This window comes from Bufo gargarizans, chromosome 3 (assembly GCF_014858855.1).
Source record: "Bufo gargarizans isolate SCDJY-AF-19 chromosome 3, ASM1485885v1, whole genome shotgun sequence".
Lineage (NCBI taxonomy): Eukaryota > Metazoa > Chordata > Amphibia > Anura > Bufonidae > Bufo > Bufo gargarizans.
In genome coordinates, this window is record NC_058082.1 from 277,304,744 (window position 1) to 277,316,976 (window position 12,233).

Below are 12,233 nucleotides of genomic sequence, written 5' to 3' on the forward strand. Positions count from 1 at the left end.
TACCACTGTCATGAAGTACAATATGTGACAGGAAAACAGTCTCAAAATGGCTTAGAAAAGTAAAAGCATTTTAAAGTTATCACCACATAAAGTGACACATGTCAGATTTGCAAAAATCAGTCTGGTCCTTAAGGTGAAAAAATGGCCCGGTCCTTAAAGGGTTAATGTATTGAATTTGAATATTCTTCTTGATTCTACTCTTGACATCTGTACGATGTCAATCAGTTCTACTGGGTAGTCTTATTAGATATTGTTCTTTCATTGTTTGTGCTTCTATCCAAAAAGTCTGTTTGTTTTCTACTTGTATTTACCGTAAAATTTAAATTTATATTGTTATTGATTTCCTTCATGAATGAATCTAGTCAATAACAACTATATGAACTTAAATTTTATGGTAAATACAAGTAGAAAACTGACTTTTTGGACATTACGGTTAAAATACAGGATCAACATTTCATCTGCAACACCTATCAGAAACCAGTGATGAAAAATAGCCATATACTTTTCTCAAGCTGCCACCTTCCAAGATGGCTGACCAATATACCAACCGGACAATTCAGAAGATTAAAACGAAATTGCACAAACGACGATACAGTCGAGATAGAAGAACAATTTCTAATAAAAGACTACCAGAAGAACTGATTGACACATCCCTAAATAAAGTTAGGGAAATGGACAGGAGAAAATGTTTTATCAATAAGGAAAATAAAGAAGACATCATACGCATTATACTCCCATTTATTAGCCAATATAGAAAAATAGAAGAAATTATAAAAAAAATTTGGCATCATATTTTAAAAGATAAAACAATAGGACCATTATTAACTAAATCGAAGGTAATATAGAATGAAGAGAAATAGCGGCACTCACCAGTGTGGTCAAAGAAAGTTTGCAGCTTTATTGTAATCCACAGTAACATCAGGCAGTGGGGGAGAGGCAGTTCACAGCACGCATAGATCAGCGGCGGCCGTTTCGCGCTAAATGCGCTTCATCAGGCTGAACGTCTGGACGTTGGCTGGACGTTCAGCCTGATGAAGCGCATTTAGCGCGAAACGGCCGCCGCTGATCTATGCGTGCTGTGAACTGCCTCTCCCCCACTGCCTGATGTTACTGTGGATTACAATAAAGCTGAAAACTTTCTTTGACCACACTGGTGAGTGCCGCTATTTCTCTTCATTCTATATTACCTTCGATTTGAATCTCGCTCTCACAGCTGAGCACCGCCGCCTGTGTGTGTCCTCCCCAGCCATATACCGCATTGAATTCTGGCACGCTGAGCCGCTGCGAGTGGTGCCGCCCCCTATCTCGTTTTTGCTACCATTATTAACTAAAATCCCACATATTACGTACACCAGAGTACCAAATTTAGGTATAAAAGTCGCACCAAGTTACAAAAGAACAAGAACACAAACGACACATACAGTGGGATGCGAAAGTTTGGGCAACCTTGTTAATCGTCATGATTTTCCTGTATAAATCGTTGGTTGTTACGATAAAAAATGTCAGTTAAATATATCATAAAAGAGACACACACAGTGATATTTGAGAAGTGAAATGAAGTTTATTGGATTTACAGAAAGTGTGCTATAATTGTTTAAACAAAATTAGGCAGGTGCATAAATTTGGGCACTGTTGTCATTTTATTGATTCCAAAACCTTTAGAACTAATTATTGGAACTCAAATTGGCTTGGTAAGCTCAGTGACCCCTGACCTACATACACAGGTGAATCCAGTTATGAGAAAGAGTATATAAGGGGGTCAATTGTAAGTTTCCCTCCTCTTTTAATTTTCTCTGAAGAGTAGCAACATGGGGGTCTCAAAACAACTCTCAAATGACCTGAAGACAAAGATTGTTCACCATCATGGTTTAGGGGAAGGATACAGAAAGCTGTCTCAGAGATTTCAGCTGTCTGTTTCCACGGTTAGGAACATATTGAGGAAATGGAAGACCACAGGCTCAGTTCAAGTTAAGTCTCGAAGTGGCAGAACAAGAAAAATCTCGGATAGACAGAAGCGACAAATGGTGAGAACAGTCAGAGTCAACCCACAGACCAGCACCAAAGACCTACAACATCATCTTGCTGCAGATGGAGTCACTGTGCATCGTTCAACCATTCGGCGCATTTTACACAAGGAGATGCTGTATGCGAGAGTGATGCAGAGGAAGCCTTTTCTCCGCCCACAGCACAAAAAGCGCCACTTAAGGTGGGCTAAAGCACATTTGGACAAGTCAGCTTCATTTTGGAATAAGGTGCTGTGGACTGATGAAACTAAAATTTAGTTATTTGGCCATAACAAGGGGCGTTATGCATGGAGGAAAAAGAACACAGCATTCCAAGAAAAACACCTGCTACCTACAGTAAAATATGGTGGTGGTTCCATCATGCTGTGGGGCTGTGTGGCCAGTGCAGGGACTGGGAATCTTGTCAAAGTTGAGGGACGCATGGATTCCACTCAGTATCAGCAGATTCTGGAGACCAATGTCCAGGAATCAGTGACAAAGCTGAAGCTGCGCCGGGGCTGGATCTTTCAACAAGACAACGACCCTAAACACTGCTCAAAATCCACTAAGGCATTTATGCAGAGGAACAAGTACAACGTTCTGGAAAGGCCATCTCAGTCCCCAGACCTGAATATAATTGAAAATCTGTGGTGTGACTTAAAGAGAGCTGTTCATGCTCGGAAGCCATCAAACCTGAATGAACTAAAGATGTTTTGTAAAGATGAATGGTCCAAAATACCTTCAACCAGAATCCAGACTCTCATTGGAACCTACAGGAAGCGTTTAGAGGCTGTAATTTCTGCAAAAGGAGGATCTACTAAATATTGATTTCATTTCTTTTTTGTGGTGCCCAAATTTATGCACCTGCCTAATTTTGTTTAAACAATTATAGCACACTTTCTGTAAATCCAATAAACTTCATTTCACTTCTCAAATATCAATGTGTGTGTCTCCTATATGATATATTTAACTGACATTTTTTATCGTAACAACCAACGGTTTATACAGGAAAATCATGACGATTAACAAGGTTGCCCAAACTTTCACATCCCACTGTAATTGGCTACACCTAAAAGTTTTTTTCAGATGTATAATCTGTAGTGGGTGCAAGATTACTAAATTTTCCCCAAAAACTACTAATATACAGTCGTGGCCAAAAGTTTTGAGAATGACACAAATATTAGTTTTCACAAAGTTTGCTGCTAAACTGCTTTTAGATCTTTGTTTCAGTTGTTTCTGTGATATAGTGAAATATAATTACACACACTTCATACGTTTCAAAGGCTTTTATCGACCATTACATGACATTTATGCAAAGAGTCAGTATTTGCAGTGTTGGCCCTTCTTTTTCAGGACCTCTGCAATTCGACTGGGCATGCTCTCAATCAACTTTTGGGCCAATTCCTGACTGATAGCAACCCATTCTTTCATAATCGCTTCTTGGAGTTTGTCAGAATTAGTGGGTTTTTGTTTGTCCACCTGCCTCTTGAGGATTGACCACAAGTTCTCAATGGGATTAAGATCTGGGGAGTTTCCAGGCCATAGACCCAAAATGTCAACGTTTTGGTCCCCGAGCCACTTGGTTATCACTTTTGCCTTATGGCACGGTGCTCCATCTTGCTGGAAAATGCACTGTTCTTCACCAAACTGTTGTTGGATTGTTAGAAGAAGTTGCTGTTAGAGGGTGTTTTGGTACCATTCTTTATTCATGGCTGTGTTTTTGGGCAAAATTGTGAGTGAGCCCACTCCCTTGGATGAGAAGCAACCCCACACATGAATGGTCTCAGGATGCTTTACTGTTGGCATGACACAGGACTGATGGTAGCACTCACCTTTTCTCCGGACAAGCCTTTTTTCCTGATGCCCCAATCGGAAAGAGGCTTCATCGGAGAATATGACTTTGCCCCAGTCCTCAGCAGTCCATTCACCATATTTTCTGCAGAAGATCAATCTGTCCCTGATGTTTTTTTTGGAGAGAAGTGGCTTCTTTGCTACCCTTCTTGACATCAGGCCATCTTCCAAAAGTCTTCGCCTCACTGTGCGTGCAGATGCGCTCACACCTGCCTGCTGCCATTCATGATCAAGCTCTGCAGTGGTGGCGCTCTGACCCCACAGCTGAATCCTCTTTAGGAGACGATCCTGGCGCTTGCTGGACTTTCCTGGACGCCCTGAAGCCTTCTTAACAAGAATTGAACCTCTTGATGATCCTATAAATTGTTGATTGAGGTGCAATCTTAGTAGCCACAATATCCTTGCCTGTGAAGCCATTTTTATGCAACGCAATGATGGCTGCATGCATTTATTTTGCAGGTCACCATGGTTAACTATGGAAGATCAATGATTTCAAGCATCACCCTCCTTTTTAACAGGTCTGCCAAGTCTGCCATTTTATCCCAATCAGCCTGACGTAATGATCTCCAGCCTTGTGCTCGTCAACATTCTCACCTGAGTTAACAAGACGATTACTGAAATGATCTCAGCAGGTCCTTTTAATGACAGCAATGAAATGCAGTGGAAAGTTTTTTTGGGGATTAAGTTAATTTTCATGGCAAAGAGGGCCTGTGCAATTCATCTGATCACTCTTCATAACATTCTGGAGTATATGTAAATTGCTATTATAAAAAATTAAGCAGCAACTTTTCCAATTTCCAATATTTATGTAATTCTCAAAACTTTTGGCCACGACTGTACTGTACAGTCGACAAAAATTATTTTTTATTTTGGAAATAAAGGATAATTTAACACGCAACTTGATGGATGTAATTTACATCATACAATGCCCATGCAATTAACAATATATTGGGAGAACCAAAAGAAACTTAAAAAAAAGAATACCAGAACACAATAACAATATAAGAAAAGGTTTCGAACATTCTGTATCAAAACACTTTAAAGACTGCCATAATAAAGACCCATCAATACTTACAGTCGCAGCTTTAGAAAAGGTTAAAAAACAATGGAGGGGATGTAATCACATTGCACAGATGTCAGGAGTAGAATCGAGAAGAGTATTCAAATTCAATACATTAACCCATTAAGGATCGGGCCTTTTGTCACCTTTGATTGATTTTTGCAAATCTGACATGTCACTTTATGTGGTGATAACTTTAAAATGTTTTACTTATCTAAGCCATTCTGAGATTGTTTTCTCATCACATATTGTACTTCATGACAGTGGTAAATTTGAATAAAAATATTTCATTTTTATTTATAAAAAAATACCAAATCTACAAAAAATTGGGAAAAATTCACAACTTTCCAAATTTCAATTTCTCTGCTTTCAAAACAGATATTGATACCTCATATAATAGTTTTTACTTTAGATTCCCCATATGTCTACTTCATGTTTGGATCATTTTGTGAATGGCATTTTATTTTTTGGGGATGTTAGAAGGTTTAGAAGCAAATCTTGAAATTTTTCAGAAAATTTCTAAAACCCACTTTTTAATGACCAGTTCAGGTCAGGTCGGAAGTTACTTTGTGAGGCTTACATAATAGAAACCACCCAAAAATGACCCCATTTTAGAAACTGAAAATTTCTAAAACCCACTTTTTAATGACCAGTTCAGGTCAGGTCGGAAGTTACTTTGTGAGGCTTACATAATAGAAACCACCCAAAAATGACCCCATTTTAGAAACTACACCCCTCAAGGTATTAAAAACGGATTTTACAAATGTTGTTAACCTTTTAGGTGTTCCACAAGAATTATCGTATTTTTCGCCGTGTAAGACTCACTTTTTCTCCCCCCAAAATGGGGGGAAAATGCCCCTGCGTGTTATACGGCGAATGCTGTCAGTTTTACATCGCAAGCTGCGATGTAAAGCGAGCGGGGACTCGGGGAGGGACTGGGAGGAGGAGCTGGGGCCGGCAATAGCGGCGGGGCGGTGCAGTCACTGTACTATAGCCCCGCCCCTCCGGTATACTCATATAATATGTCATATTCAATTAATGGTTATTAAATATGCCCCTTTATGCCTAATAGTACCTTAAATCCTAAGCGCTTCAGTAGAATGCAGGCCGGGCGGGCGGCAGCGTAACTCCCTGATGTCACGTGTCTGCGCCGCCTACTTTATGAATGAAGCGGCGCAGGCAAGTGACGTCAGTGAGTGACGCGCCGCGCCGGCCTGCCGGCATTGTACTGAAGCGCTTAGGATTTAAGGTACTATTAGGAATAAAGAGGCATATTTAATAACTATTAATTGAATAAGACATATTATATTAGTATACTGGAGCGGCGGGGGATCTGTGGATGGCACAGTTATGGGCTGGGAGGGTCTGTGGATGACACATGTATAACAGTGCCATCCACAGATCCCCCCATAACAGTGTCCGTCATCCACAGATCCCCCCATAACAGTGTCCGTCATCCACAGTTCCCCCATAACAGTGTCCGTCATCCACAGTTCCCCCCATAACAGTGTCCGTCATCCACAGATCCCCCCCATAACAGTGTCCGTCATCCACAGATCCCCCCATAACAGTGTCCGTCATCCACAGATCCCCCCCATAACAGTGTCCGTCATTCACAGATCCCCCCATAGCAGTGTCCGTCATTCACAGATCCCCCCCATAGCAGTGTCCGTCATCCACAGATCCCCCCATAGCAGTGTCCGTCATCCACAGATCCCCCCATAACAGTGTCCGTCATCCACAGATCCCCCCATAACAGTGTCCGTCATCCACAGATCCCCCCATAACAGTGTCCGTCATCCACAGATCCCCCCATAACAGTGTCCGTCATCCACAGATCCCCCCATAACAGTGTCCGTCATCCACAGATCCCCCCATAACAGTGTCCGTCATCCACAGATCCCCCCATAACAGTGTCCGTCATCCACAGACCACCATTAGTTCCAAACCCACCAAACACACAGCACACCTTTTGGTTAAAAAATTTTTTTTTCTTATTTTCCTCCCCAAAAACCTAGGTGCGTCTTATACGCCGGTGCGTCTTATACGGCGAAAAATACGGTAATGGAAAATGGAGATGAAATTTCAGAATTTCACTTTTTGGGCAGATTTTCAATTTTAATCCATTTTTTCCCCGATAACAAAGCAAAGGTTAACAGCCAAACAAAACTCAATATTTATTGCCGGTTGTCTTAGGTAGCATATTATATTTTTTGGTATGAATTGATGATTTGATTGGTATAATTTGGGAGTGCGTATGACTTTTTGATCGCTTGCTATTACACTTTGTGATGTAAGGTGACCCCAAAAAGTTTTTTTGACAGTTATCTTTTTCCTTTTTTTACGTCATGTGGTATTTTTATAAATCAGGTTGTTACGGATGTGTCGATACCTAATATGTATACTTTTTATTTTTTTTACATTTAACACAATAAAAGCATTTTTGAAACAAAAAAAATATGTCTTTGTGTTTCCATAGCCTGAGAGCCATAGTTTTTTGTTTTTTTTTTCCATTTTCTAACTTGAAACGAATTTTTTTTAACTTTATTTCTGTCCCACTCTGGGACTTCAACTTTTTGGGGTCTAATTCCCTCTGCTATGCATTACAAAATATTTGTATTGTAATGCATTGCCTGTTAGCGGACACTAACAGCCTTAGGCTGGATCTCCTGGGCACCCGTAGAAGGCAGATCCCCATGCCATGCAAGACATTGGGCAGCCTCTGCACTGCATCGAGCTGCCTTGTCACACATGGGGTCCCACGCCACAGCAGCCCGGGGAACGGATGCGCTCCTTCATCCATTCACTTCAATAGGTTGATCCGCCGACATCGCTGAAAACGGCGATGTCGGCGGATACAGCAAGGGCCCGGCTAACAGGGAGTTTTATGCATTAATATTTATTTATTTATATATGCTGGAATTTATACACCACTATAAGAACAACAATTAATTATTAATCAATTTATTTTCAATTATATTATTAGATGTTGATGAATATTAAGGTGGTCACATAAAATCTGTTCTCTTTACTATTCCTCTCCACTATACTATTTGCACCATTCTTTATTTGTATCCTCGATACAGCCTTGGATGAAAGAGTGCCTGTTAATTTAACCAATTGCTTCTTTTACATTTACGTCTACAGTGCTATGTGAAGACTGTGTTCTTGCAGGGCAATCTGTATTTTTCATTGATACCAAAGGATGATTACTTTTTATATTTTTATAGTGCAGGCATTTTCATTTTTAAAATGGGGGGGAAAAGGGGCGATTTGAATGTCAATATCTGTTATTTTAATTTTTTTTAAATATAAAAAAAATCACTGATTTATTCCCTTTTTATTTTTTTCTTTAACATGCAATCATCTATTTCAGCACTCCAGATGGTGACCAAAATAGTTGCCAATGTGCCTTAAGATTTGCAGAAGGCGACAAGAGTTTTTAGACTTGTCGCCATTTGCGTCAGGGCTGCCGCTCTGTAGCTGAATATTCCTGCGGGCCCAGCACAGGCGTTTGCTCAGCAGCACAGGGGAGAAAGAAGCAGTCTCTCCCTCCCCCCCTCTGCCGCTGCTGTCACCAATGAAAAGACGGAGGCGGGGGGGGCTATGGCCATTGCGCCACCAATGATGTTAACTCTCCCATTAATTCAAATACAGGAGGCGGGTGTTGGCTGCAGAATCACATAGCTGACATCTATGACAGAGCTGCAATCTGCGGCAGTTAACCCCTCAGGTGCCCCCCCTTTATTAAAGTCACAGGGTCCCCTCTACCTCAGTGACAGTTCCCATCGGATCCCCAGCAGTGTAATCATGGGGCTCCGATCAGTTACCATGGCAGCCAGGATGCTACTGAAGCCCTGGCTGCAATGGTAAGCTCCCTGCTGCTGTGTGCACAAAGCATCGGGCAGCAGGGAGAGTGTGAGATTCTATTCATCCTAATAAAGCTCTATTAGGGTGAATAGGACAAGGGTTGAATCCCCCTAAGGGGGCTAATAGTATATAAACGGATCAGTTTTTTGTTTCAGTAGTATTTCCCGTTCCATTCCGTTTTTCCGTTCTGTTTTTTTCTGTATGGCAAATACAGTATAAAGTAATTACATAGAAAAAATTGGGCTGGGCATAACATTTTCTATAGATCGTTCCGCAAAAACGGAATGGATACGGAAGACATATGGAGTAGATTCCGTATGTGTTCCTTTTGTTTTGCAGACCCATTGACTTGAATGGAGCCACGGAACGTGATTTGCGTGCAATAATAGGACATGTTCTATCTTTGAATGGAAAAACTGAAAAACGGAATGGATACGTGCATTGCGTGTTTTTTTTTTTTTTTGCGGAACCAATGAAATGAATGGTTCCGGATACGGAACTAAAAAAACAGCCCGTATACGGAACACAAAAAACGTTTGTGTGAACGAGCCCTTAGTAAGGGAGAGCTGCAGCAGAAGGGACAGATAGTGTAGGGACAGGAATTGGTTTGTTTGTTAGGCAGGTTTTACTGGTGAAAGGTGTTAGAGACCCAAAAGTCCTTTTTAGGACTATTGTTTTATCTGGCTGCCATATATATTATTAGCGCAACCTGCGATAAGTTGCGTGCAATTGTTTGGCCGCTGCTGACAGTGACACAACCTCTGCTACATCTGTTGTTACATTTGCGCTGTGAAATTTAGCGCAATTGTTTGGCTGCTGGTGGCATTACCTGTGCTATATCTCTTGTATAACGTTTGCCCATCCTAAATATCAGTGACATTCAGTCTAATTTATTTGCGCATACACTTACAAAACCTGCGCTACTGTACGTGTGACATACTTGCAAGCATATATACCATTTAATATGCTGAAGGCGACCGGTAAGGGACGAGGAAGTGGCCATGCTACTGATACTTGCAACCTGTGCCGTACCAAAATGAGCAGGGGCAGGAACACTAGCAACTGCACCACCACCAGCATGATCCGCTACATGGCATCAAAGCAGCCTAATAGGTGGGCCAAACGCCTGGGTCCACAATCAGTGTCTGAAGTGTCACACCACTGCCTTCTCTTCCACTGTGTTACGTGCTGGCCAAGCCCCTGTCCAAGACGCAGGCCTGGATGCCTCCCGCCCTGCACCTCGACCTTCGCAAGCACCATCATTTACCACATCTACTTCTGTGTCGCAGCGCAGCGTACAGATGTCCATACCCCAGGCCTTTGAACGAAAGCGCACCTTTCGAAATTGCTGGCCCTGGAAATGTTGCCATTTAGGCTTGTGGACACCGAGGCTTTCCGCAGCCTGATGGCGGTGGCCGTCCCTCATTGCTCAGTCCCCAGCCGCCAATATTTTTCCCATTGTGCCGTACCCGCCATAAACCAGCATGTGTCCCGTAACATCACCCGACAGGGCATAAGGGACCAGACTGAGCTGTGGCTCTCGCCACTCAACCTACAACCAGGCATGATTGTGTCTGATAATGGCCGTAACCTGGTGGCGGCTTTTGAGCTCGGCAAGCTTACACACATAACATGCCTAGCCCACATGTTAAACTTAGTGGTTCAGCGGTTTGTCAACACCTACCCCAATTTGCCTGAGCTACTGGTGAAGGGGCGTTGCATGTGTGCCCATTTCTGAAAGTCATCTACAGCTGCCGCTGGTCTGGCAATGCGGCAGCAGCGCTTGCAATTGCCAGCTCACCGACTGTTGTGCGACGTGAGCATCCGTTGGAACTCCACGTTCCACATGTTGGCCAGGCTTTGTGAGTAGCAGAGGGCAGTAGTGGAATACCAGCTGCAACATGGTCGTCGCCTTTCCAGTCAGCTTCCGCTCTTCACAAGCCTATGAGTGGGCATGGTTGTCTGACCTCTGAGGTTTTACGCAACTTTGAGGAATCAACACAGATGGTGAGCGGCGATGCAGCTATTTTCAGTGTAACCATCCCACTTCTGTATCTACTGAAATGCTCACTGCTCACAATGAATGTGGACGCTTTGCATGTGAAAGAGGTGGAAATGGGGGAAAACAGTACACGGGGTGACCATCCTCCGTTTATCTTCTCAGCGCAAATTGATGAGGAGGAGACGGTTGCCTCCGCTACAGAGGATAGTACTCATAGCAGGTTTATTCCATCTGTTCATGGATGGGCTGAAGAGGAGGAAGAGGATGAGGAGATTGGGGACTCTGGCACACATAGCTTACTTTATGTTATGCTGCCTTTTCCGTGACCCTTGCGTTATAATCATTTTGGCACACACCGATTGCTGGTTGTTCACCCTTCTCGACCCCTGCTACAAAGAGAACTTTATCTCTCATTCCTGTGGTTCAGAGGACTAGCAAAATGGTGCAATACCAGAAGGTCCTTGTGGAAAAATTGCTCCAAAAATTTCCAGCTGACAACGCTGGTGGCAGAGTACATAGTTCCTTGGGCAACCGAGGATGGGAGACGAGAGGAACACACAGCAGTTCCAACAGAGGCAAGGCAACACTCTCCAAGGCCTGGGACAGTTTCATGACACCCCGCCAGCACAATGACCCTGATGCGCGGCCTAGTGTCAAAAGGAGAGAAAAGGACTACGTAGCAGACCTTGTCAGTGTCCTCAATGATCCCTCTGTGCCTTACAACTATTGGGTGTCCAAGCTGGACACGTGGCACGAACTGGAGCTCTACGCCTTGCAGGTGCTGGCATGCCCTGCCGCCAGTATTTTGTCAGAGGCAGGGCAGGCTGCTTATAAAGCTGCCCTCGCTCCTAATGTTTTTGAGGGTCAGCTCAGCAGCAGACCTTCACCCCTAATGTTAAGAGGGTCACCAGTAGGCCCTCGCCCCATAATGTTTTAGAAGGTCAGATCAGCAGCAGACCTTCACCCCTACTGTTTTAGAAGGTCAGATCAGCAGCAGACCCTTACCCCTAATTCTTTAAATGGTCAGATCAGCAAACACTCGCCCCTATTTTTTTAGATGGTCAGATCAGCAGACACTCGCCCCTATTTTTTTAGATGGTCAGATCAGCAACAGGCCCTCACCCCTAATGTTTTAGATGGTCATCTCAGCATCAGACCTTCCCCCCCCCCCTAATGTTTTAGATGGTCAGATCAGCAGCAGGCCCTCGCCCCTAATGTTTTAGATGGTCAGATCAGCAGAAGGCCCTCGCCCCTAAGGTTTTTAAGGGTCACCAGCAGGCCATCAATCATCATTTTTCAAGGGTGTGTATGATGCCCTCCTTTATGTGTAATAAAGGGTTTATTGGAGTGCCGATTCCTTGTAATTTTTGGTAGCCCTTTCACTTAGTGCATAGGCTTTATGAGTGTAGGAGTCCCACTACCTGAACAATTGTACCACAATGTGAAT